This window comes from Dipodomys merriami, unplaced genomic scaffold, assembly GCF_024711535.1.
Source record: "Dipodomys merriami isolate MVZ:Mamm:240054 unplaced genomic scaffold, mDipMer1.0.p SCAF_9, whole genome shotgun sequence".
Classification (NCBI taxonomy): domain Eukaryota; kingdom Metazoa; phylum Chordata; class Mammalia; order Rodentia; family Heteromyidae; genus Dipodomys; species Dipodomys merriami.
Genome location: NW_027206512.1, coordinates 44,036,451 through 44,063,632, shown reverse-complemented (window position 1 = coordinate 44,063,632; position 27,182 = coordinate 44,036,451). Strand labels below are relative to the sequence as shown.

The following is a 27,182-nucleotide window of genomic DNA, read 5'->3' as shown; positions in this document are numbered from 1 at the left end:
GAATCTCTCAAATTTGTCTTCCAAGGAGGCTTGAACCTTCCATCCTCAGACCACAGCCTTCTGAGCAGCTAGGATTATAGGCATGAGCCACCAGCTCTGGCCTGTATTGTTTTTCTTATATGTCAAAAGTTAAACTTGTAATTCGTCACTGAATTTGTAAAAAAATGTAAAATGTAAAAATGTAAAAAAAGATACTCAGGTCAAAAGAGATTACTGGCACATTTTCACATCTTTTTTTTTTTTGAATGACAAAGTCTGAGAATGGAAAATAAAAAGGCATAACCCATATTTCAAACTTTCTACAATTACCAGTGACTCTTACCCTGATCACACAAGTATGAGAAACCTCTAAAGCAAAACTTCAGTTTTGAAACATATCCAATGAAATCAAAGGAAACTAGCCCCTACTGGATACTTTCTAGAAAATATCAATACTTTTGATAAAAAACAGTATGACTCTATTTAACCTGGAAAAAAATATGGCAATAACCTAATCAGATCACTTAGAGAAATAAATGCCTCTCTCTGCCCTATTCTGAGATCATAATGCTATTTAACCTGCTTTTAAACAAATAAGAATTTTTCAACATTTTCTATCCTTTGAGCAAACATTTTTTGCTCGGCTTGATAACAATGTTTAAGAAATGCCTACTACAGAAGCATAAAAAAGAAGAAAGAGAAAGAGGGAGAGAAGAAAGAGGGAAAGAGAAAGAAAGATGGAAAGAAAGAGGGAAAGAGAACCAACGAAAGAAAGAAAGAAAGAGAAAGAAAGAAAGAAAGAAAGAAAGAAAGAAAGAAAGAAAGAAAGAAAGAAAGAAAGAAAGAAAGAAGGAAGGAAGGAAGGAAGGAAGGAAAGAAAGAAAAAGAAAGAAAGGAAGGGAGGAAGGAAGGAAGGAAAGAAAGAGAGAGAGAGAGAAAGAGAGAGAGAGAGAAAGAAGCAGCCCTCGGCAACATTCCAGAGAAACCCTGCTTGATGTACATATACCAGCCAATCAATGTTCAATGGCTTTTGGGTAAACCTGCTGGCTCAGTCTGAGCTTGAACAGGATCTAAAAAGAACAAAGGAAAAAGTGGTAAGACATTTTCCTTCTTGTGAATCTGAGCTCACTGCAGCAAGTTTCCCAAGCTGGGAAAGTAGATGTGCACAGGGTTAACTTACCAACTCTGCCCTGGGCTCTTACTACGTTGAGTCCCTGAAATGCATGTATAATTACCCTGTTTGTCTTTTCATCCTGTAAAATGTGCATTAGCATTGGGTTTGCTTCGGACTGTATTTGTTTAAATGAATGCATTCTTTCAAATGACAGCTTGGTGCTTTCATAATGAGAATGCTCTAGATTACACAAAACTTAGTATTTTTTTCTAAAAAAAAGGCGGGGGGGGGGACTGAATGGTACAAGACCTCTTCAAAAGGTTTCTCCAGCATAGTCATAATTTGCTAAAACTATTAACTTCTCCAGCTATTTATACAAGAATTTTACCCAGTTCAGAAGTAACCAGTGTAAAATAGGATCCATTTCCTTGCAATGAAGTGAAATGGATGCACATTTTAAATATTTTATGCCTCTTTGAGACTTCTTCCTGGGATGAACATTTTTCTACTTAGAAAAATAAAATGGTTGGACATTTTACCAGGTTATTAAACTGTAGCTATATATTTGGCCCCAATTCTCTCCCTGGGCCTGAGGGAAGCAGGGCTGGGCGGGGCTGGCACTGGGTGTGGACTGAAAGTTTGCGTGACCTTAAATGCCCAGCCTGGAGGAAGGCCAGGAGGGCTTCCAAGGTAAAATCGTGTCCTTTCTGCGGAGGACACTGTATGGTCCCAAAACTGGACCTTCTGTGCAGAGGAGAAGCCCTGGATATTACTGCCAGGCCTGGGAGAAAACCTAGGCCCTGGGAGGGGCTACAGGCCTGGAAATTGCCTCATCTGCCCCTCCCATCCTCTGTCTGCCAGTTTTGGTTTTGAACAAAGTCATTTTCTGGTTCCTGGGACCAAGAGTCAGCCATTGGCTCAGGGCTTAAAATATGGACTTCGGATGGATCACAGACATACAAGAGCAGGGTGAAAGGGAAGGATTCATCATACAACTTTAATAGTTAAATGTAAATATTGAAAATATACTGTGTTGGCTGTGACATCCTCTTGGCGTTTCCTCCTCCTCCTCCTCCTCCTCCTCCTCCTCCTCCTTCTCCTCCTCCTCCTCCTCTTCTTGCCCTCCTCCTCCTCCTCCTCCTCTTTCAATGCTGAAGGCCTCAAAAAAAATAGAAGAGACCCAGCTCTCTGCAAGGCTCAAGTCCAAGTAAGTCACATAGTCTACTAGATAAAGGTAAGATATTTACAAAACCTTAACTGCTTTCAATGCCCATCTGCTGGGTCAACCCCCAGCACAAAACTGGTAAATCTAAAGCTCTCTTTGGCCCCACCATGCTGGCCTGCTGGGCCTCCATAAAGAGGAACAATATTCCTGAGTTCCATGTGTTTCCCTCCAGACCAGTAACAAGCACATTAAAAATACACATCATGCTGGGGGCCTGTGGCTCATGCCTATAATCTTAGGTACTCAGGAGGCTGAAATCTGAGGTCATGGATTCGAAGGCAGCGTGGGCAGAAAAGTCCCTGTGAGACTTGAATCTCCAACTAATGATTCAAAAATTGGAAGTAGAGCTGTGGCTCAAAGTGGAAAAAGGGCTAGCCTTGAGCAAGAGAGCGCAGGGACAGTGCCCAGGCCCTGAGTTCAAGCCACATGACCAACAAAGAAAAGAAAAATACACATCATTTTCTGTGAGATTAAAAAAAAGACCTATTTAGTGATATTGTGCATACTCTAAAACTTGCTTTATTTAAGCAGCAAGGTTTTGTAGCTGACCGTGGATTTAGTTCATACTTTTGATTGCTGAGTAGTATTTTATCATTTGAAGCTCCCCTCTTTGTTGAATAATTTCCCATTCACAACAATTGTCTGTGGACAATCTGGTACATTCTTTCAATACACTTAATCTTCTCCTTTCTAAAACTCTGACCACACACTGCTGCTTCTTATTTCATGTACATGAAAAACAGCAGGTAACTCTCAGAATTCCACAGTCAGCACTTAGCACACATATGTAATAATTTCATAAATGAATGGACTTTGAGCTTTGACTCCAGTGTGAGAGCAGTTTTAGGCTCAACAAATTCCAGCTATTTATCTCCTTTCCTTAAAAGAAAAGCTTTATATAGTCGAAAGCAAACTAAAATCTACTTTCTTGATCTAGATTTATGGAGGTCAATATTTCTTTAAGATGTTCAAAGCCAAGGCACAAGGTGATAGAATGAAGTTTGTCCTAGGATAGAGACAGAGGTGCAGACATACAGACTGAAAGACAGAGGATAGAGACAAAGAGAAAGAAAGAAACAGAGAGACAGACAGACAGACAGAGACAGAAAGACAGAAAGAGAGAGGAGAGAGAGAGAGAGGGAGGGAGGGAGAGGAAGAGAGAGAGAGAGAGAGAGAGAGAGAGAGAGAGAGAGAGAGAGAGAGAGAGAGAGAGAGAGAAGGGTGTGGGAGGAGGAGGAGGAGAAGGAGGAAAAGCAGTGGGAGGAGGAGGAAGAGAGCAATGGAGCCAAAACACGCCTTGGGGTGTGGCCCTGTGGCCCAAGCTGGCTTGCAGGCCAAGCCAGGCACAAAGGATTTATTCTCTTCGCAAATGAAAGCTGGAAAAGAAGCACTTTTTCTGCTTTTCTTTGAAAATTCTCATCTTGAAAACTTTTACTTTACACTTTCAAGTTGCTCCTGTTTAAACAAAAAAAAAAAATCTGTTTTTGTGCCTTTGGAAACTATTCTCTGACACTACATCTCCTGAAAAAGCAAACAAACAAAATCTTTGTAAAGGATAAAGTAAAAATGCAAGAAAGTGCAAAGGTCTCTGCCCCTCTCCAGGGATCCTCCAGACCGTCCACGCAGACCCTGGGTTATGTCCTAAAGAGCTGGCTAGAAACCAACAGAGCCTCACCAAAGACATTCAGCCATTATGTCCTCCGTGAGAGGAAAGTCCTGGTGGTTTGTTGGTGGAATTTCTAAAGCTGCTGGATAGACAGGTATTTAGGGATCTCCAGGTCCATCTGGAGCCATTTTTCATCTTGTGAAGTCATTTTAATTTTTTCCTAGTCTGAAACTCCCTGAGCCTGATTTTTTTGACTGATTCTTTTGCTCTGGACAGCCTCACCCCCACACAAATATGCTCACAGTATGCAGTTCTACCAAGGCTTTCTCTCTCTTCTTTTCCTTTCTTTTTTCCCCTTTCTTTTGCTTTTCTTCCTTGCTTCTTTCTCTATCCTTCCTTTTCTTTCTTTTCCTTCTTCCCTTCCTTCTTTTTTATCTCCTTCCTTCCTTCTTTCCTGCTTTCTTCCTCTCTTTTTATCTTTCTCTCTGACTGGGTGCTGTCCCTTAGCTTTTTCACTCAAGGCTGGTACTCTACTACTCAAGCCACACCTCCACTTCCTGCTGGCTTGGAACTGTGATCCTCAGATCTCAGTCTCCTGAGTAGCTAGGATTACTGGTGCCCAGCTTTTGTCAAGGATTTCAAGGACTACAAATCCCCTTGGACCTAGACAGCTCAGGCTGAAACTTAAACTAAGGTGGGCCTGCCAGGAATCCAGATCTCTGTGTGTGGGCACTGGAGATCCTGTATAGTTCATCCTGACTCTGTATAGTTCATCCTGACTGACTTGGTCATTTCAGATACACTTGTATATATCATGTACACAAGAGGAAAAGGATGCCACCAATTCACCATTGTCACTGGATACAAAATACAGTCTGCAAGGTAAGTGAGGCTCATGTCACAGGACCATATTGATAATAACATTTTCTTCTCAAAAATACCCACTCCATGCCAGCTCCAGTGGCTCACACCTGTAATCGTAGCTACTCAGGAGGCTGAGATCTGAGGATCAAAGTTTGAATCCAGTCCAGGCAGGAAAGTCTGTGAGATTCTTATCTCCAATAAACTACCAAAAAAAAAAAAAAAAAAAAAAAAGTAGGGCCATGGTTCAAATAGTAGAATACAAAAAGAAAAAAAAAAAAAAAAGCTCAGGGATAGTGTTCAAGCCCTGAGTTCAAGCCTCAGAACCAATACAAAAACAACAAACAAAAGAATACCTATATCAGCAAGAAGTACTAGAAATAAGAGAATAAATGATCTTGCCCAGTGGGGCACTCAACTTGTTTTGTTTTTTTTGTTTTGAGTTTTTTTTAATCACATCTTGCTTTCAGCGACTTAGTCTTCCAACTTCAAAACCTTCTACATGTCTCTTCCTCACATGTAACCTATTAACCTAAGCCTTACAGTCAAGATTACTGTCATCACAGTGACTTGCCTTGCTTAGAGTGACTGCTGTGCCATAGCAGTGCATACATAATGCATGTACCGCATACATGCATTCAATCTTTACACAATCTTGCCTCCACGAGAACAGTGTTCCTTTGGTGGGGAGGAGGGGAGTAGGCAAGTGGATTATTGGGGATGCAGTATCACCTCAGACTTTGCACTTGCTAGGTAAGTGCTCTACCACTTGAGGTATGTCCCCCAGTCCATTTTTGCTTTTAGTTTGTTTTTGAGATAGGGTTTCACACTAATTTTGCTTGAGCCAGATCCCAGTCATGAGTAGAGGATTACAGGTGTGAGCTTTCATGCACAGCCTTGCCTTTCCTTTCCTTTTTAGAGATCAGAAATCTAAGGCCTAGAGAAAAGTAATTTGCTAGATGTTACAGAGGAAGACATTGAGAGAAGAAGGCTCAACTAGCTTCATTTGGCTGTAAACTCTTCACCTTGTTTATGATGCCTGGTGACAAAATTCTGTTGTTGTTTTTTTTTACCCCAGATTATTTATTTATTTATTTATTATTTATTTATTTAGGTCAGTCGTGGGGCCTGGGCCTGGGCGCTGTCCCTCAGTTCTTCAGCTCAAGGCACCACAGTTCTTCAGCCACAGCACCACTTCTGGCTTTTTCTGCTTATGTGGTATTGAGGAATTGAACCCAGGGCCTCCTGCATGCAAGACAAGCACTCCACCACTGAGCCATTTTCCCAGCCCCTCAAATAATTCTTTAAATGCTAGAATTCTAAGTTTATACTTGTTGTTAACCTTCTTTGGTTCATAGAAGATGTGAGCAGAAGACAATCTCAGAAGCAATCTTGCATGATTGTCACCTTTTGCAAATAAGGAAATGAGACCTGGCTAGTGTCAGGTTCTGATCCAGCAGTGGCCTTCTTGGTTCTGAAGGGGAGGAACTTCACCCTTTCAAAAGGTCCTTGCATGCTCTTCCACCACAGCTCCGAGGACAACAGAGTCTCCCATATTTGGTGACCATTCCACAAGGAACAGAAACTTAAGTCCAGGACACCTGAATGAGCAGAGCAAAGGACTGTCACACTGTGCTGGCATCTATCATAAAGCATAGCATCACAAGATGGGCCTCTCCTTGCCTTTCTTCCCTGCCCACGGGAAGCAAAGATGTGTCCAGATCCACCAACTGAATGCACCAATGAAAACCATGCAAAATCAGAGCACAAGAGGTCTAAGGAACAACACCAGGACCCTGAAGCCATCTCTAAGGACGGCCATTCCATGTAATAGATGAAGCCCTTTCAGGTTCAGCTCGAAGTAGCTGAAATGAAAGTAGAAATCGGTGCTCATGACGGCCTTAGGTTTGTTATCAAGCTACGAAAGCAAGTACATTCTAAACACGTTTCAAATGTGTTTAAAACAGTCCCTAATCAGATGCACTGTCTGTGCCTGAGAAGCAAAAACAGAAAAGGAAGAAATAATCTTAAGAGCAATGTATCTCCACGCCCCAGTGGCTCATGTCTATAATCTTAGCTACTCATGAGGTTGAGATCTGAGGACTGCGGTTCAAAGCCAGCCCAGGCAGGAAAGTCCATGAGACTCTTGTCTCCAATTAAACACCATAAAACTGGAAGTGGCACTGTGGCTCAAGTAGTAAAGCTGAAGAGCTGAAGAGCTGAGCTGAAGAGCTCAGGGACAGCACCCAAGCCCAGAGTCCAAGTCCCATGACTGACAAAAGAAAAAAGAAAAAGAAAAGAAAAGAGCAGAGGAGAGGAGAGGAGAGGAGAGAGAAGAGAGCAACGTATCAAGGAAACAGATCAGTTGAGGATATGGGCTGTGGGTCCTGACTGCTGGTCCTATGGCCTTTCCCTGTATGACTATAGCCACAGCTGACAAACCTATTCACATAAGCCCTGGGTTTGATCAACCACAAAGCTGGGCTTGGTGGAACCTGGAATCCCATCCCAGCTAGCTGAGAGGCTGAGACCCCCTTGAGTCCTAGAGTCTGAGGCCACCCTATGCAACACAGAAAGATCCTATGTCTTATTAGATATACAGAGAGAAATAATAATAGAATAAAAATTAAGCTGTATGGCATGCATTTGCACTTACTAAAGACGGCAGTTTGGGCTAGGCCTAATGATCTTAACTTTAATTTTTGTCACTTTATCACCTTGTGATGAAGGGGACACTAGCACTCCAAAGTGTTATATTTAACATATTACATAGTACACAGACAGGAAACACCAAAAGAGTCAATGAGCTGGACTTGTTCAAATTAACTTGGAGTCACTTCACAGACTCACGCTTCCCTGAGCTGTTTTGTAAAGTAGCTATTTTATAAATTAGTACAGTCAAATACAAGGTGATCCATAGACATTCAATGAAAGCAAATGTATACCCTCATAATCTACAAATATACGTATATCTGCACACTCAGGTATGTACATATAGAAGCGTATATATGCAGGTGTGGGCATATAGGACATATAATATACTAAGACCAATCAATATCACCAGGTACAGAGACTACCCTCCAGCTGAATGTTAGTTCACGAAGTGTTCACAGAATAGATCCTGAGCCCTCCCAGGGCACCTGACTTGTTTGCTCAATGTGTAAACACGTAATTATTCAACTTGCCTTCTAAAGTAACACCACACCCTGGCTATGATGCAAAACCCAGTATTACAAGATAAGCTCTGTCTCAAGTTTCTGCTCGCTGTAGTGCCTGGAGTATTTGCTCACATGCCCAGGGCCTGAAGCAGAAGTAAACAGTCAGGCTGGTGCTGTAGGGACACCTCTGTTACAACACCTACTTTCTTAGATTGTGAAAGCCAGGGATGTGGCGCAGCAGGACTCCTGTAAGAACTGCCCATCCACTCCACAGCTACAAGACTTTAAGCTTCATGCTTCCTCACTGTCCCACCAAGCCCAAGTCTCCTTTCCTCCCTTTCCAGATGCAAGCTCAAGTCCTCAGCCATGCCCTGAGCTTTCTCCTGGTATCTTGGCTTCCTTCACACAAATCAACCTTTCCTTTCCAGGTCTCCAATGAGGCCTTTGCACAGTTCGTTTAGCATACCTGAACTTTCGAATTCAACACAAAAGCTCTCTGTGATTCCTTCACTGCTCACATAGAACATGGTATGCTAGCAAAGAGACTCTACTACAAGTTTGCACCTTGAATAGGTTTGATTTTATTTATTTATTTATTGACCAGTACTGGGGCTTGACTCCAGGGCCTCATGCTCTTACCTGGCTTTTTCATTCAAGGCTGGTGTTTTACCACTTGAGTCACAGCTCTACTTTTGGCTTTTTGATGACTAATTGGAGAGAAGAATCTCATAGACTTTTCTTCCTAGGCTACATTCAATTCATGATCCTCAGATCTCAGCCTCTTGAATAGCTAGGATTACAGACATGAGTCACCAGAGCCTAGCTAGGTTTATTTTCAGTATCTGCCGCACCCCCAAACACACACACACACACACACACACACACACACACACACACACACACACACACACACACACACACACGACACAGCTGAGTGGCTAGGAGCAAAAATTTGGAGAGCTAGACAGCCAGAATTTGAATCTTCCTCCACCACATATCAACCATGTCTACCTTTCTTTGCTTGTAGAGAAATGGATGGATGGTTGGATGGATGCATGGATGACCAAAACACTTGGATTAGTACACTAATGGTGACATAAGTACAAGCACAATAAATGTAACAACAAGTGACAGTCCCATCTGTTTCAGGTTTGGGATTGATGTGTTACCAATGTCCTATCCCCAAATATACACAGTAGGCTATGGATGATGATATGTTAGAGTATCTTCAGCTATGTTGCATTGTGCAGTTGTCTCCATGAGGGAACAAAATCAAGAGAAGACAAAACTCTAATCTCTAGATTTTTAAACAGCTGGTTTACATTTTGAAATATTTCTGTTTGAGCCACAGGATGCATGTGCCTAGTTGTAGATAGATGTCTTCAATCACCATTGAGTGACCCCAGATATGTTTGAGTCTCCAGGGTATGTATTTATTTTCTATACTTGTTTTTTAGTTGAATGCCCTGGACAGCAGAAAGCTCACAGAAGGTGCTCAGTTAGAGCCCACTGACCAATGGATTGGTTTAGTCATGAAAAAACACACCAGTAGAACTATCTTGGAAAAAAAAATAATGAGGAACTTAGAATCTGCAACCTTTCCTGCCCTCTCGATGGTCTACCTTCAGTTTAAGTCAACAGTCAGAGCTTGGAGAGACAAGATTTGTGATACAGTCTCAGGACTAAAGATACTTGTGGAAGACATAGAAATACAAACAAGAACACATTTTGCAGGGCACATGGACAGACGTCATGTCCTTTTACAGCATGAGAAGTGATTGAAGAAACATAATGGTACTTTTGAAAGGGTAAAGGAACAAGGTAAGGAAGATGAAATCACTGCTTGAGAAAAATCAAAGTTAAGAATAGATCATAAGTGGCACCAACCTGTCTCCTGCGCCTCTCAGCGTCAAGTGAGCTGGAAATGACAGCTCTTGTTGTCTATAAAAGGAGGTGTACTAATTTTACACTTAGCATATTTTATCACCATTTGTTTTCTAATTTCTGCAGCACATAACAAAAATCAGTATTCTTCCATAAACTACTGACTTTAAAAGTACAGCATTTCACCAAAAAAGTAACTGCTTGGTTATATTCACATAGTCTATTAAGCTAAGAGACAACACAATAATGAGTTAATAGGTTGGCATGTTTAGTGAAGACAAAAATGAAGAATTAGCATCCAGTTGGGAAAGATTATACAGGAGGGCATTAGAATTTTAACTTTTTGGGGTGTACCAGGGTTTAAACTCAGGGTTCTCAAGCTTGTTCAGTTGGCACTCTACCACTTGAGCAGTGTCTCCAGCTTGGCGATTTTTACTGGTTCTTTTGCAGATGAGGATCTCAAAGATTTTTCTGTCTGGGAAGACTTTGAACCCTAATCCTCCCACACATTGGCTTCCTGAGTATCTAGGATTACAGTTGTGAGCCACTGGCACCTGGCTAGACCTCTAATTGTGAAGAGAGAGAGCAACACCTCCCTCTGAGTAAACAGAATACATATCAAGTTCTTTTTTTCTTTTCTTTTCTTTTCCTTGGTGCCATATTGCCATATTGAGGCTTAGAACTCGGGTCCTGGGCACTGTCCCTGAGCTTTTTTGCTCAATGCTGGTGCTCTACCACTTGAGCTACAGCCCTACTTCTAGCTTTTTGGGTTAAATGAAATTAAGAGTCTCTCAGGGGGCTGGGAAGGTGGCTCAGTGGTAGAGTGCTTGCCTTGCATTCATGAGGCCCAATCGAACCATGAGGTTCGATTCCTCAGCACCACATAAGCAGAAAAAGTGGTAGAGCGCTAGCCTTGAGCTGAAGAGCTGAGGGACAGCACTCAGGCCCAGAGTTCAGCCCACGACCGGACCCAAAAAAAAAAAAAAAAAAAAAGTCTCTCAGATGTATCTGCCCAGGCTAGCTTCAAACCATAAAAAATATATTTTAGTACAATATGTTTGTGTTGGATTAAAATTAGAAAATACTGACAAGTTCTTAGGAGGAGAAACAGTCATTTTTGATAACCAAGGAAACTTTGTTGTTTGTTTGTTTTTTTGGTCCATCTTACCAAGTTCTTTTTTTTTTCCCCTTGGTGTCATATTGCCATATTAAGGCTTGAACTCAGGACCTGGGCACTGTTGCTGAGTTTTGTCACTCAAGGCTAGTACTCTACCACTTTGAGCCACAGCACCACTTCCAGTGTTTTTGGTGGTTAATTAGAGATAAGAGTCTCACCAACTTTCCTGCCTGGGTTGGCTTTGATCTGTGATCCTCAGATCTCAGCCTCATGAGTAGCTAGGATTACAGGTGTGAGCCACGCTAGCCCGCTCAAAGGAACCTTTTGATGAATGATTCTATCAAACTATTTTTAACACATCCTTTATGATTGGGCTTGTATGAAATTTCTCGTATTTGAAGAAAATGTTTACACTACACACATCTTTCATTGCATTCCTTTTGTTTTGTTTTTGGGTTGTCTTTTTTTGGTGTCCCTGGGGTTTGTACTCAGCCTCATGCTTGCCAGGGAAGTCCTCAACCACCTTGAGCCAATCACCCTCCCCACAGCCTTCACTATTTTATTTTTAAAAATGCTTATGGCGGAGCATTGTGGCTCATGCCTATAATCCTAACTACTCAGGAGGCTGAGATCTGAGGATTGCAGTTCAAAGCCAGCCTGGAAAAGGAAAGTCCATTAGACTCTTATCTCCAATTAACCACCAGAAAATGGGAAGTGGTGCCATGGCTCAAGCGGTAGAGTGCTAGCCTTGAGCTGAAGAGCTGAGGGACAGCACCCAGGCCCAGCATTCAAGCCCACAACCAACAACAACAACAACAAAAATCTCACAAGTAGAATTTATGTGTTGGACAATATAGCTGTACAAAATCAGAATTAAAGAGATAGCCCAACTCAGTCACATTAAATTCATTTTCAGGTGTTTATAACACCTCCAAATTTAGTAAACTATGAAAACAAAACAAAACAGCTTTCATTTCCATATCATTAGGTCTCTGATGCTTCCTATAACCCCACCAAATACTGACAGATAGCAACAGCATATGGCTACAGACATTCTGTGAGAGCAAACTAGTTTCCATTTGCAATGCAACAAATATATCAACTGTCTGATCTCTGAATTGGAATGCTGAAACAGAAAACCAATCATAGCAAATGAATTTGATACTGTGTAACATTCACCACTAGGCAACATACAGAATAGCTGAATGTTCCTTTATTTATTTTAGTACTAGTACTAGTATTTCAACTTGAGCTCTCCCTTAGCTTTTTCACTCAAGGCTGGTACTCTACCACTTCAGCCACAGGTGCACTTCCTGCATTTTGCTTCTTAACAAGAGATAAGAATCTCTTGGATTTGTCATCCCTGGGCTGACTTCAAAACAGGATCCTCAGATTTCAGCCTCCTGAATAGCTAGGATTGCAGACATAAACCACCAGCACACGGCCCAGTTATGAACAAAGCTACAGTCTTTCTGGTCTCAGTAAAAAGACACAAGAGCCAGACTTTCCAGACTTTATAGACTTACTAGAGCAATCAAACTAAACAAATCAAGAAGGCACCAACCACTCACACAGGGTTGCCAAGGAAATGAAAACACAAAACATCTCCTACTAGGGTATCATTCATAAATAACATTAAATGAAAGGACCAAGTCATAGTCCTGAGTCAGAAAGTAGCATTCACATTCAAAGTTAAATCCTGATGTTAAACAAGCTGCTCTATTGCTTATATTGTTCTGATTTGGCCTAGACTGTGAAAACTATACTTAATACCTTGGGGCTTGGCTGAAAACACCTTCTAGATAACTCCTAAATTCTGTCCAGTTCTAAAATGCTGGCATTTTATGGTTTGAAATATTAGTTGAGCTTCTATGTCAAAAAGTAACTTGTGCTGAGCTCTGTTGGTCACCCCTTTAATCCTAGCTATGCAGGGAGGCTAAAATCGGAGAATTGTACTTCAAAAACAGCCTGTGCGGGCAACTCTGAGTCTCTTATCTCGTTAGCCAACAAAAAGCCAGAAGACAAGCTGTGGCTTGAGTGGTAGGCATTAGTCTCGAGTGAAAAAGCTAAGAGACAGCACCCAGGCCCTGTGTTCAAGTCCAGAAACTCACATCGTGATGATTTCTGGGAAGGACAGTCTATAACTTGGAAGCTTGCTGAAGTTAGGGAAGTGGCCTCACCAAGGAAGACTTGCACTGCCACTTTACAAATGGATTTGACCACCAACACAGGAGATCCTTGAAGCAATTGAGTTAGAGGAGACAGAGGCATTTCCCAGACTGTTGCTTCTCCTAGCTCAAATTCTAAAATAGTGCTTCTAGTTGAAAAGGACTTCCAGGTCAGGAATTCCTGTGTTATCTTTGTTTTTGAAGAATGAAGATAAATGCAGAACCAGCTTGTTGAAACAAGTTCAAACAGCATGTAAGTACAAAAAAAGAAAGAAAGAAAGAGAGAGAGAAAGAAAGAAAGAAAGAAAGAAAGAAAGAAAGAAAGAAAGAAAGAAAGAAAGAAAGAAAGAAAGAAAGAGAAAGAAAAATAGAAAGAAAGAAAGAAAGAAAGAAAGAAAGAAAGAAAGAAAGAAAGAAAGAAAGAAAGAAAGAAAGAAAAGGCTAAGAGCATGGCTCAAATGGTAGAGGTGTCTAACTTGTCCTAGGCCCTGGGTTCAATTCCCAGTACTGTTACAAAAGAATTATAGTATAATGAATATAGGAAATCCTACTCTCCAGAATTTATCACTATTACAAGTTTCATGTAATCTATGTACATTTTTCTAAGCATATACAAATCTATTCCTCATTAGAGGAAAAGAAAAGGCATTATGGGAAAAATAAAGTTGAGCAAGCTGGGAAGGAAGGGGGAAGGAAACACTGGCATTCATTGTATGTTAAAGAACTAGATTGGGGGAACTGAAATAAAGGGGTGTCATGTGTCCTCATGACGTTAAATATGGTTGAGAAAATGCAGCAGAAAGTGACACAGGAGAATACACTGTGCAATTTGTGAGTCCCTAGGCCATCAGGCCACAGCCAAGCCTTGAAATGTCAAGTCTATACATGGGAAAAAGAAGTAGCAGTTTGTTCTAATCATAAGGAAGAGAAATTTGTTTTGGGGTTCCTCCCCTCTCTCCAATTCTTAGAATCTATAGCCTTTGGAGCCCCATAAAAATGTAGAGGGGGACAACAGAGTCCTCTCACTCTAGTATTACATCTGAAACTTCTTAGTCTTCTGACTCTGATCAAAGTCCTGGACTGTGACTTTGAAATAAGGTGCCCATACTTTCCATAGCTGGAGGTTCTTCCATTTCTCTCAGTCTTAGTTTACTCATCTACTAAATAACCAGAAGAATGCTACCGACCTCATAGGGTTCTTAGCAAGACCAAGCAAAAGAATTCACTGGAAGCTCTGAAACTGCTTCCTGGCACGAGGAGCTGCAGTATTCACAAAAAGTCAGACTCTGGCAGCCCAGAGGAAGCCTTTGACCTTTATTCTTACTTCCCTTTGACACACCCTTCCTCATACTCCTTCCATGGTCTTTCTGAGCTTTTGGATCTTAAATCTTTCCTGAAGGCCCATGTAGCAAAGGAAGGCTTGCTCCCAAACATGTTATTATTAGGAGGTGGTAGAAATTTCAAGAGGTAGGCCTAAGGGAGGTCTCTCTGATACTAGGAGTCTTGAAGGGAACAGAGGGGCCCAGCCCCTTCCTCCTCCTCTTTTATGTCCTGGCCATGAAGGAAAATGCCTGGTTTCAGCAGACCCCTGCCCTGATGTATAACCTTGCCAAAAGCAACAAGGCCAATGAGCCAGAAACTTAAACCATAGATGGAAACCTCCAAAAGCATGAACCCAAGTCACTGGTTCCTCTCTTATAAACTGATAATCTCAGGGTGTTCATTATGATAACAGGAAGGTGAAATAATCTCCACTTGCTCACTTGTTGTTGTTGTTGTTGTTTTGTCTTTTCTTTCTTGGTAGTGGGGAATCAAACCCAGGACTTTCATAGTAGTTGTTGTTGGTTTCAAACTCAATTTCATTTTGGTAAGAGAACATATCGTGATATCAACACGTTAAACTTATTGGGATGTTTTATGATTAACATTTGGTCTCCTTTGGATCCTGTCCCATGTGATCTGAAAAGAATGTAGATTTTGGAATCATTAGAAAAAGCCCAGTGAGGTTCTGTTGATTGCCCATGTTATTCAAATATTCTATATCCTTGTTGATTTTCTGTCTTCTTTATTAAGTGAAAATTGTTGAAACCTCAAACTGTAACTGTGGATTTTTAAACCTTCATTCTGTTAGGTTTTGCTATATGTATTTTCAAGCTTTATTACATTTTATATTCTAGGACTTCCTGATGAATTTAAACCTTTACCATTATGAAAGATCTCCCCTTAGACTTAGCAATGTGCCCTTTTATATTGTTTGCTCTGCCTGATATGAACATAGACAGTTCATCTTTCTTATGATTAGTGTTCACATAGTGAATCTTCTTCCAGCCTTTCAGTTCTAATTTATCTACTTCCTATATCTTGTATATAGGATGTACCAAGGATCTTACTTGTTTCTAGCCAGTTTGATGATCTCTGACTTTGGAGTATTTAGACCATTTACAGTTAGTGTAATTATGAATACAACTGCATTTAAGCCTACTACTTACTGTTTGTCTTTTTCCTTCTTGCATTTTTCTTCTTTTCCTGCTTCTTGCAAATTAATTAGTACTTTAAATTTTTTCAATTAGTGTTTTTTAAATCTGCATTATATCTATTCTATTTTATACTGTGTACACACACACACATGTACACACATGTACTAATGGTCCTTATGATGGTTCAAATTACAACTTTTTTCTTAACGTTAGAGTAGTGGTAAAGCAATATACATTCAATAGAAGCTACTCTTGCAATTTAGAATTTTGGTTTTTTCCCCTTGGCTAGCACTATGTGGCATTCCTGTATGAGGGAAGGAAAGGGCTCAAGCTACAGTTTGTGATGGCCACAATGGGAGAGAAACTGCTCTAAAATGAGCTGTGTTGTTAAGTATTTGCAACTTGGTGATAATATGGGATGTAAGCCAATCACATTAAGGAGTTATTGTGTTTATAAACCTCTTTATTTTAAAATGTTCTTTTTTCTTTGTGTTGGTACGGGGCTTAAACTGAGAGCCTTGAGCTTCCCCTTAGCTTTTTTGTTAAAGGCTGGTGCTGCAACTTCACTTCCATCTTTTTGCTAGTTAATAGATGATTCTCACAGAATTTACTAGCTGGGCTTTGAACCTCAGTCCTCAGATCTCAGCTTTTTGAGTAGCTAGGATTACAAGTGTAAGCCACCAATGCTCAGCTTGTTTTATTTATTTATTTATGTTGTCATTTTTATAACTGTTCTACACTTTATACACTTTAACTCATAACATATATTCAAACAACATTATGCCATTTTATGTATAGTGATAAAATAATTACAACTACTGACAACTGTACAACTGTAGACTTGCATTTCTTCCCTCTCCCAGTATGTTTAACATATTGTCATACATTTTGCTTCCACAAATTTGATAAATCTAAAAAATGAGTTGTTGCTGATTTTGCTTTATGTAGTCAATTAACTCTTCAAAATGGAGAAACAAAACATTTTCTATTTCCCACACATTTACCTATTCTGCTACCCCAGTGTTTCAGGCTGCCATCTGCTCTCATTTTGCTCTGGCTTAAATAATTCTCTTTAAATTTCTGTTTTCTTATTCTGACAATAACACATACCCTTGATTTTTGTTCCTTTGATAAAGTTTTTGTTTCAGCTTTGTTGGCTTTTACAGGATATGGAATTCTAAGCAGACTTTCTTCTTTCAGCACTTTAAAGATAGCCTTCCATTGTTTCTTCTGGCTTGCAGTTTTTCTAAGATGAAGCCTATGATGAAGACTGTTTTTCTCTAACTGCCTGTAAGATTTTTCTCTACAACCACATCTCTAAAGATTTTATTTTCTTGCACCTTATTAGAAAATATTTCATAAAAATATGATGAATCCATTTGCTAAAAATCAAATATGTAGTCAAGCCAATGTATAGTTAAGCCAAAGGGAAAATAAAAGGAGAAAACTGGGGAAGATAACATTGAAAATGTGTAAAAGAATAAGAGACTTAAGAATCAAATAAAGAAGTAGATGGATAAAACAATCAAAACCCAAAAAGGGAAAGAAAGTGAGTTGCAGAAAAAAGGGAATTGGAACACAACAGTACCAGATTCATAGTATATACTCAATGAAGGTTTATTAAATTGATAATTAATGGAGAGGTGGGTGAGTGCATGCATGAATGGATGAGTGGACAGATGATGGATGGGTGAATGGATAGATGGATGATAGACTGTAGGAAGCACATAACAGAAAGGACTAGATGTGATGGCTCAGGATGAGAATTTGATCTTATTAGTGCAAATAATTACCTCTTTCCCCCTTTCCACAACTTAACTCATATTTGAAACCTCATATCAAAGACCACTTCCTTAAAGAGCCATTCTCTAGTCATCAACTTAATTAGTCTATTTTACCTCTATGGCCATCTGCATTTTCCTTCATAGTACCTATCAGGATTTTAAAAAATGATTTGTTGTGGGAGCTTGTTGACTCATACCTGTAATCCTAGCTACTCCAGCAGCTGAGATAGGAATTTTGTAGTCTACTAAAATGCATCATTTAGATATCTCTGTTTGGTTTCCGTTCTAGATTTAAAGCCATTCGAGGACAAAGACTTTAAAATAATATTTAATTCGAGACCAGCAAATTATAAACAGAGTTTTAGTTGAATGTTTGGAAAAAAGCACTGTGGGCATTTGTTCCAACCCTACCACTGTACAAGAGCTAGAGACTGGCAAATCTAAGTCTCTTTAACAACTCAGGTGCACCTGTCCTACAAACAGTGGGAAGTCCATCCCTGCAGCACTAATGCAATGACAGGGAAGTGATAGCACCAGGACATACAGCCTTACCACTCATGTCATTATAGCAGACCCACAGTATGCCCTGGGTTTGGATAATGCCGAGTTGGTCAATGCCAGGGATTTCCTTCCCAAGGCTTCCATACCATTCTTTCCTCAAGCTGCTTCCTGATAAAGTGGATGCTTACTTCAGATAACCAAACCACAGGAGGATTCAGACCACATTCCATGGACTTTGGCAAACACCTCAAGTGTATTAAATGCAATCAAAGGTAGGAGAAATACCATAAGGAACTAATTATTGATGGGTTTTCTTGTTTTGATTTTTACACTGCTAATGATTTTTTTCTGATTCACTTGATATGAAACAAGAGTTGGTATAAGGAAAATTCTTTGTTCTGCATTCAATGCAAAGCCTTTCAAAAAAGTGAATGCGATGTTCCATGGTTGCTCTCCAACCACTTGAGGTCATCTTCTGGTCACCTTGAAAAGTCACGTTACGTCTCTGGTCATTGAATTACATCCAAGCACTAATGATAAGCAGAGAAAATTGGGACCAGGAGAGGCATGTGAAGCTCACATAGTGGAGGGTCACTGTCTGGCTACGTCAGCAAGCACACTCATTCAATTCAGTCTAACTTTCTCTTCATCACTATGTCATGTCAGGTATTTTGTGGGGAACTTTTCATCATTACAATTTAAGTATTGTCTTTAAACTATAAGGCTCTAAATAAGGCTATTTTAAGTACAAGAATATGTCAAAGATATTCAAGCAAAGGATAGCTAACCATGTATAGAATATAAAAATACAAACTAAGCCAGAAGTGGAGCTGAGGCTCAAGTTGCAGAGTGCTAGCCTTGAGCAAAAACAGCTCAGGATAGCACCCAGGCCCTGAGTTCAAACCCAAGGACCAGCACAAAGGAAGAAAAAGTCATTTGTATGAGCAAGGAAATTAACTGTTTGAATAAAACAGAACTGACCAAGTATAACGAATTGGAAGAAACACTACCGAAAAAAAAAAATCTCTTGCCCTAGTTAGCTTATAAACAATCTGTAGAATTGCAGCTAGAATTCATAATTTGAAGTATTAAAAAATTAAGAAGGTTTTGGAAGAATTCTAGATTTGAAAAAAATGGAATTGCACTGCTTTAAACATCATTGAGACAGGAAAAGTTTTCTTTAAAATGAGCTAAGTAAACTTCGCCTTCATTCCCTAGTTTCTAAAACTGAAGAAAAAAAATATTTCAATCTGGAATTGGAATAACATAATCCATTGTTATTAGGGACACAGCAATTTCTGTATCTGAATTATACAGTGTATCTTTGTCAGGTCATCTGCACCAAATGGTCAGATTAAATCAACTAAGGAGGGTTTTATTTTGTTTTGGTTTTTCATTTTTTTTTTGTAAGAATACTTTTTCTCCAAGTACAAAAGGAAAGAAATTCATTAAGAAATGTGAGTAACTTTATCATAGTAAAACTGTCCACATCACACTCACTAAAGAGATCTTCAAATACAGCCCAGCAGGAAAGGGCTGGGAGAGATGGTGAGAGAAAGACAGTGAACTGAGGGACTGCCAAGCTCCAGGACATGGTAGACAATCTTCCACAAGATTTGTCCTGACCTCTCCTCACTCTTGGGACCATCTTTAAGATGTTTAAGGCCTTCTTAGCACCAAGTGGAAGAAATTCACCAAGTGAATTGTGTCTGGAAACTTTGCTCCATAAGAAAATAAACAGAATGGATGTGGGAAAAGAATGATGGGAAAGGAGACATTAATCAAGACACATGTACTCATAAGTTGTCATACTGAATTAAAATCCCTTTGTACAACTACTTATCGATAATAAAAAAGAACATACTTGGTTTTTTTTTAAAGGGCACGTTAAGTAAAATCCAAAAAAGGAAGAAAGGAGGGAGGGAGAAAAGACAAAAAGAACATGAAAACAGAGCCAAATTTGTGCTGACCTGGAGGGAAAAAAATCTTTGTTTTTTAGAAATCTACACAAACATTGAAAAGTCTACAATGTCAACATGAATTTCAGAGCCGATCATCAAGAATTTCTGCTTCTCCCCCTCCCCCACCCTTAAACCCAGGCCTTTCCAAAGCTAGGCAAGTACTCTACTACTTGAACCACACCCAAACCCTAATTTCTGCTTCTTCCAAATCTTCATTTCTCTTATCTTCAGCACAGAAAAGGGAAGTGAATCGATAAATTACTGAGAAGCAAAACTTGTATTCAATGAGTTTTCAAAATGTTTCCCTCTTTGTGAAGAAATGATATTTTCTTTCCATTTTCGTACAGCATTTCTTCTTCTGGGATGACGCCAAGACTACTGCATAAAATTATGTGTTCAGCTGTGTTGGAGCACCAATTACTTTTCTTGATATTTCCAAACCCACACAATTTGTGCTGTATTCCACAATGTTTCATAGTTAATAGAGCCACCCATTTGCTTCGGTGAGAAAAACAGAAATGTACATCTAGATAGTTCATAATCTATAGCTGGGATAGAGTTGGGATTTTGAATTTCCCCAAAGGCCATAGGTTTAAGGCTCAGTTTTCAGAGTGGCATTACTGGGAGGAGTTTGAACCTTTAAGAGGTGGGACCTAGTGTGAGGTCTTCAGGTCACTGGAGATATAGCCTTGAGAGGGACTACAAGACACACAACCCCATCTTCACTGGTTTTTGCTACCTAAGCATGAGTTGAACGGTCCCACCATGAGGTGTAGCCTCAGCAAGGCCAAAAGTGAATGTGCCAAGTGATCATGGACTGGACTCCCCCAAAACTGACTCAAAATAAACCTTTTCTCTGTATAAAGTTGGTTGTCTCAAGTACTCCATTATAATGACACAAAGCTAACAGGTCATATAAAATTACTAAAATCTTTCTTAAAATCTAATAAACTGAACATCATATTGATGTGAGCATGAATACCCTGTAAAGTATAAGCTTCTTTTTTTCTTTTGTGCCAGTCCTAGGGCTTGAACTCTGGGTCTCAGTCTGTCCCAGAGCTTTCTTTGCTCAAAACTAGTACTCTATCACTTGAGCCATACCCTCATTTCACCCCTTTTTTGTACTTATTTGGAGAAACGAGTCTCACAAACTTCCTTGACTAGGCTGGCCTGAATCTCAGTCCTCAAATCTCAGCCTCTTGAGTAGATAGGGTTACAGGTGTGAGTCACCAGAATTCAGCTGTCCCTGAGCTTTTCAACTCAAGGCTAGTGCTCTACTGCTTTGAGCCACAGCTTCAATTTTGGCTTTTGGATTAGTTAATTGGTGATGAGAGTCTCAGGGACTTTCCTGTTCAAGCTGGCTTTGAACCATGATCCTCAGATCTCAGCCTCCTGAGTAGCTGATTTACAGGCATGAGCCACTGACACCTAGCAGCTTTTTATTCTTATAATAACCAGGTAACTTTATACAGGCAAAGGCTACTAAAAATCTCCTGGACAATGTTCAGATTTCCCCTTATGTTCATTAGTGTCTCATCATTGTAACAAACACCTAAGAAAAAGCAACTTAAAAGGAGGAAAGCCTTTGTTTGAATCACTGTTTCTGAGGTTTCAGCCCATGCTTGGTCCCATTGCTTTGGCAAGTGGAATAACATGGAAGAAAGGATGTGATGGAGCAGGCTGCTTACCTCGTGGCAGCCAGGAAGCAGAGAGCAAAGATAGGACTGGGACACGAAATAAACCCCAGGATAAGCCCCCAGTGACCTGTTTCCTCCATCACCTTCCAATGATGCCATCCAAGTTTGCTATCAGTAGATGAATCCATGGATTAGGTCAGAGTCTTCATAATCCAATCACCCATCAATGATTGGATCTACAGCTGGCACCAATCTCTCAATGGGGAAGGGAGGAAACGGTAACAGCTCTTACTTCCTTCTTAACATATTTCCTTTTTATCCTTCTCTATTATCTTCAAGGAAAAAGAAAGACAAAACACTGGAACATTTACCTAAACCTATTTTAAATGTATTTAAGAAGAAGAAAGCATAATTCGATAAATTAAAACCTGAACAGTTGCAGGCCTTGTTTGGCATGAGCACACATAATAAAAACAAGTTAGAATGAGTTGAGGGAGAGAAGAAAAGCTTGGCTGAGAGGACTGGTATCTGGGTGTAGGGGGCACAAAGTCAGGGAGTAAACAGGATGCTGGGAGGTGAGAAATAAGGGTGGGGAGTAGTAGACCATCTCAAGAGGAACTGACAAGACCTGTTGCTTATAGTTACCCAGAAAAACTTAAGAACAACAACAAACACATATATCCAGAAGGGAAGCGAGCAGCCTTCCAGCTAGGCTGACTTGCCAGACACAATCTTAATGTTTGGGGAGGGCTGCAGGTAAGCTCCCTCATACTCTTGCCCTCAACAGCTGGCTTTCCTGCCAGGCTGCGACTCAACAGACTCCAGCCAAGGACCTCGGAGAGGAGGAGGAGTGAGCCTTGTGTTCCAGGAAGTGCGTGTCTCCATCTTGAGAAAAAGGAACTTGGGCTCTATTTAGTCTAGTTTTCTGGTTTCCTCTGGTTTTCAGTGTTTTCTCTTTGTAGAGGTTTTCAAGTAAAAAGATATTGTTTTTGAGGAAGAATTCTAGTGTTGAGAAGCTGCACAGATCCAATACCCAAGTGGCTATTAAAAAGCCAAAGAGAGGTTGGAGATGTGGCTCAGTTGGTAGAATGTCAACCAATGAGCAAAAGTGTCAGATACTGAGTGCTGGCCTCAGACCAAGGGAAAGAGAGTGGGGGGAGGAAGGGAAAGAAAGAGGGAGAGAGAAAGAGAAAGAGGGGGTGAGAGGGAGAGAGGGAGAGAGAATAAAGGAGGAAGGGAAGAGGAGAGGAAGGGAAGGCAAGGGCCAAATAATCAATAAAAAGAGATGTCTGTCTCCTCCCAGGGACTGCACCTCTCCCAGTCTCCTCCTGTTCATCCCTCATACAAATGATCACGTAGAAGGCAATATCTGAGTCCAGGGTGATGCCAAATTGTGCATGAGATATTGCATTTCATCATGCAATTCTTGCTTGCTTGCTTGCTTATAGTTTTCTTTTTCTTTTGGCAATAATGACACTTGCTGTGAAACAACTGTGTGAAACACACTCAGTTACGCTAAGCTACATTTTTTTTTTTTTTTGGTCAGTCATGAGGCTTGAACTCAGGGCCTTGGTACTCACTCAGAACGAGCTACCACTTTAAACCACAGCACCACTTCCAGTTTTTGAGTGGTTAACTGGAGATAAGATTCTCATGGACTGTTCTGCCCAGGCTGCTTCCACCTGCAATCCTCAGATCTCAGAATCCAGAGCAGCTAGGATTACAGGCATGAGCCACTGGTGCCCAGCTTCTAGCTGCTTTCTAAAACATACATTCCAGTTGTTTCTAAAGGAAACCATATTCATTAAAGAAAACACACAGAAATATATTGAAAGCAAAGAAAAAGTATCACCCTCACATGTGCCACTTTAATAAAGCATTATTATCACCGTCATAACCTTCTCAACAGCCAATCTTTTTAGTTCTAAAATTGATCATGACCTCACTATTCATAAGGCCAACCCTGTGCTGCTTGGAGATTTTGCTGATCTGTGGATGAAAACCAAGTACTATACATGTGGACTGACTAGGATAGTAGTTGAAGGAACAAGGGTTAAGTCCTGACTTTACAGCCAAGTACCAGAAGGCCTGTCAACTCACTGCTACTTGAAACAAACATATACATATACAGGGTACAACCTATGATGGGTTGTCTTAATCTTTTTTTTTTTTTTTAACTTTTTAATGCTATAAAGGTGACACTCAAGAGGCTGGGAAGGTGGCTCAGTGGTAGAGCGCTTGCCCTGCATGCATGAGGCCCTGGGTTCAATTCCTCAGCACCACATAAGCAGAAAAAGCCAAAGTGGTGCTGTGGCTCCAGTGGTAGAGTGCTAACCTTGAGCTGAAGAGCTGAGGGACAGTGCCCAGGCCCAGAGTTCAGGCTGCACGACTGGACCAAAAAAAAAAAAAAAGTGATGTTCAATTGGTAGAAACTTGAGAGTTTCAATCTGATCTTCTCTGAGCTGGTGACATACGCTAGCCATGCTGGGCAACTCCTGGTCAGCCTTGTCTCTGATTCTAAGGGTGACCCTTCTGTCCCCCATGGCGACTATGTTGCTAAGCTACAATGCTTGGTGCTTAGCTATGCTCACTTGCACCTTCAGCTTATGGTGTTTTCTACATCTGATGGACTTAACAAGATGGAACCCCATAAGAAGTCATGGAGCTTCTGTATGAACCACAGTTGCTACTTCTTGCTTTGTACTGGTAAGACTTTAATGTTCATTTGATGCCATTTTTTAAAAACATGGTAGCATAGCATGAAGTCCATCTGTTGAAAAACCAGGGTTAACCAAGGTTAACTTCCAATTTCCTGCATGGCCTCCATGGGCCTGTCTACCTCACACCACACCTACAGAGCCCATGTTCCATTCGGCTCTTTCAGGCCCCCTAATGGAACCTGTAGCCCCTTCTTCCTTTGGCAATAAAGTTGTAACACAGATCTCACCTCCTCTGTGAAGACTTCTGGGGATTATCTGGCCTGGTAGGATGTCACTTTTCAAGACTGGAAGCTCCTGGAAGACACAGATCAAAGCTGTGGATGAGGTTGAGGGGGGGGTCCCCGGAAGCTAATCTCCATTGTGAGGTGTGAAGAGGCTGGAAGCTTAATCCCACGAGGGAGTTTGGAGGCAGGACCTTCGGGAAGGGGGTAACCATTCGGGGAGGTCATCAGGGTAGGGCTTTCATCGTTAATCGGGATGGCTTCACAAGAGGCACAGACCAGAAGATCCACACATCCTAAGATCACACGCCACCTCTGCACATCCCCAAATGTGGTCCCTCCTCCTTGTATTTTCTTTTCTTTGTATTTTACCCAGCCCATCGCATGGTGCTAACTCCTATATGATTGTCCCTTAAATTTTTTTTACTCACTATATGTTGTATTATATATATAATGATGAATAAAGCAAAATGATCTTGAAAGTCAGAGGGGACGTGAATCTTCTACAACACCTTGGTCTTGTGAGAACTCAGGCTTCAAGAAAACTGATGTACCCCCTCTGAGGGCACATACCCCAAAGACCTAAAGACCCCTGGGTCCCTATGTTCAGAGATCCCACTAGCTTGTAACATCAGCTCAGTGCAGACTAAGCTGCCAACATGGGAACCAGTGGAAGCTCAACTACAATAACTAGAGTCTGTAGAACATGGGAACAGTAACAAAGAACAGTAACAAACAGCCAACTCCCACCTCAGCCATGAGCTGCATCTAAATCTTTACATGTCTAAGCAATCGATTTGGAAATTACACATCATTTTCCTTTGAAACAATATTAAGCACGATGTTTTCTGATCTCTGATGTTCCCCAAAGCAGGCTTAAGCTCTCAATGATGTATGTACAATACCACGTGTGCAATAAAAAGTGAAAGATAAAACTATATGCATTTTACAAGAAAAAGAACCAACAGCTGAATATAAAGGATTATTTTTAGTTTGAATGATCAGGAATTTAACTACAGTAAAACTCCCAGTGTCCTGGACAGCCTAAATCTTACCTCTTCCTTCCTTCTGGCCACAGTTCCGAGTTGTTTCAGGATTCAAATGGAACCATATTGGATCCCCCAGGCTACATCTCTCTTCTTTGTCTTCAAGATCCTCTCCACTACCCCCCACCCCCAATCTTTCACCTCTATAAGCAACCTCTGGGCCTGAGGACTGCTTCACCCCTAGATGTCAAACTCAAAGGTTCCCCTCTCTGAAAACTTACCCCCAAGCCTTCTATAGCATTCATCATGTCATTCCCAATCCACCCGTCCTGTCAGCTACTTGCAGTGTCCACCTGATCAGTTCCTCTCTGCAAAACCTCCTTCTGCCTTACCTAAGACTCTAAGATTTCAACTATCTTTGTGCCATTGTCCTTGGGCTGCACGATCCAGTCAAACACCACCCAGGACAACGATCCACCCTGTACTGGACATGCTGGAGCTCCGGGATAGGGCAGGGTAGGGAATTTACACCAAGTCTAAGTCTTCATCAGAACTCTTGGTCATCCAATTCAACCTTGGTATTTCCTGGCAATTCTAAACTGAACAGATAGACAGATGGATGATATAAGAACTTGAAGAGATGCCAGAATCTCCCTTTCTTTTGTGATGCTTTAGACAAGGAGAACCCTTGGTGCACTTCCAGCTTTACTTTAAAACGCACACAGCTGTAGCTGCTCATAATCACGTGGTATTTTCATGCCTTTGAACCTTCAGCCATCATCAAACTAGAAGAGCCTTTTTCTGGAGAAAGAAAAGCTCTGACTGATACTCTGGGAGAGAAAAGTCCAAGGACATCGACTTCTGCATTAGAATAATTGTCCGTGATGGCACAGAAGAGGGAGTGAGGGACTGTAGTGCTGAGTGCCCCTGATCTTATCAATGTCAACATGGTACTTGGTCTCGTGGCCACTCAGTGTCACCCATGAATCCATGAACACGCACGGAACATCTTCCGGCTCAGCTTAGAAAAGCAGAGTGAATGAGAAGGGCCCTGCTGTTAAGGAGTTCACATCCCAAAAAGGATAAAATGGTAATACATACATTTTTTAAAAATTGAGCAAGGCAATTTTAGTTAATGACAGGTTTCAAAAATAAAAAAGAAAGCAAAACAGGACAACGAATAGGCAATGAATGGAGGAGATATCTTCAGTAGTCATAATAGAGAGGTCATATTTGAACTGAGAACTAAAATGGAGAGATCAGAACCATCAACATGGAAATCCAGAGCCTTGGCTTTCTCCTCATGATTACAAGAAGGCTTGCTGAAGCCAAGCATCACTGTCCTCACATCACATCTTTCAAAGGAGTCTTGTGAGTTTCCTGTAATGAGGAAGAAAAATATCTCCCACAAACCACAAGCACACTTCCCCTCACATCCCCAGGGCCAGAAGCAGGTCACATACCTACTTTCCAAGCAGAAGGGTGGGACCAACAGTAGCTCTTCAGAGAATGTGAAGGGGCATCCTTACTTGACCATCAGCCAGACAGACACTGGAACCTAAACCAGACCAGCCTGCTGTCAGCCAGGGGAAAGCTGACACACCAAAGGCTAAGGTGGAGAGATTTCATGTTACGGGACTGACTGAACTTCATCCTAAAGGAAGTTAAGTCATTGAAGGGACCTTCATGTGGAAGGCTGCAGTTTAGAAAAAGCCCTTGCTCTCATGGCTTTCCCACTCTTGGACGAAGCTAAGCAAGATGATGCAAAACCACTGTGGCCACA

General features: G+C 40.9%; 1 long non-coding RNA gene across 1 annotated transcript in view; it reads right to left on the bottom strand.

Annotated features, from left to right (window-relative positions):
• LOC138820891 (uncharacterized) overlaps positions 1–26,943 on the bottom strand; it is a 74,694-nt gene extending 47,751 nt beyond the window's left edge. Inside the window, exons 1-2 of the long non-coding RNA XR_011370013.1 lie at positions 26,863–26,943; positions 24,420–24,486 (exon numbers count right to left, since the gene is read on the bottom strand). This is a non-coding gene — a long non-coding RNA (uncharacterized lncRNA). The remainder of the gene's footprint in view (positions 1–24,419; positions 24,487–26,862) is intronic.
• Between the last annotated feature and the right edge of the window lie 239 nt (positions 26,944–27,182).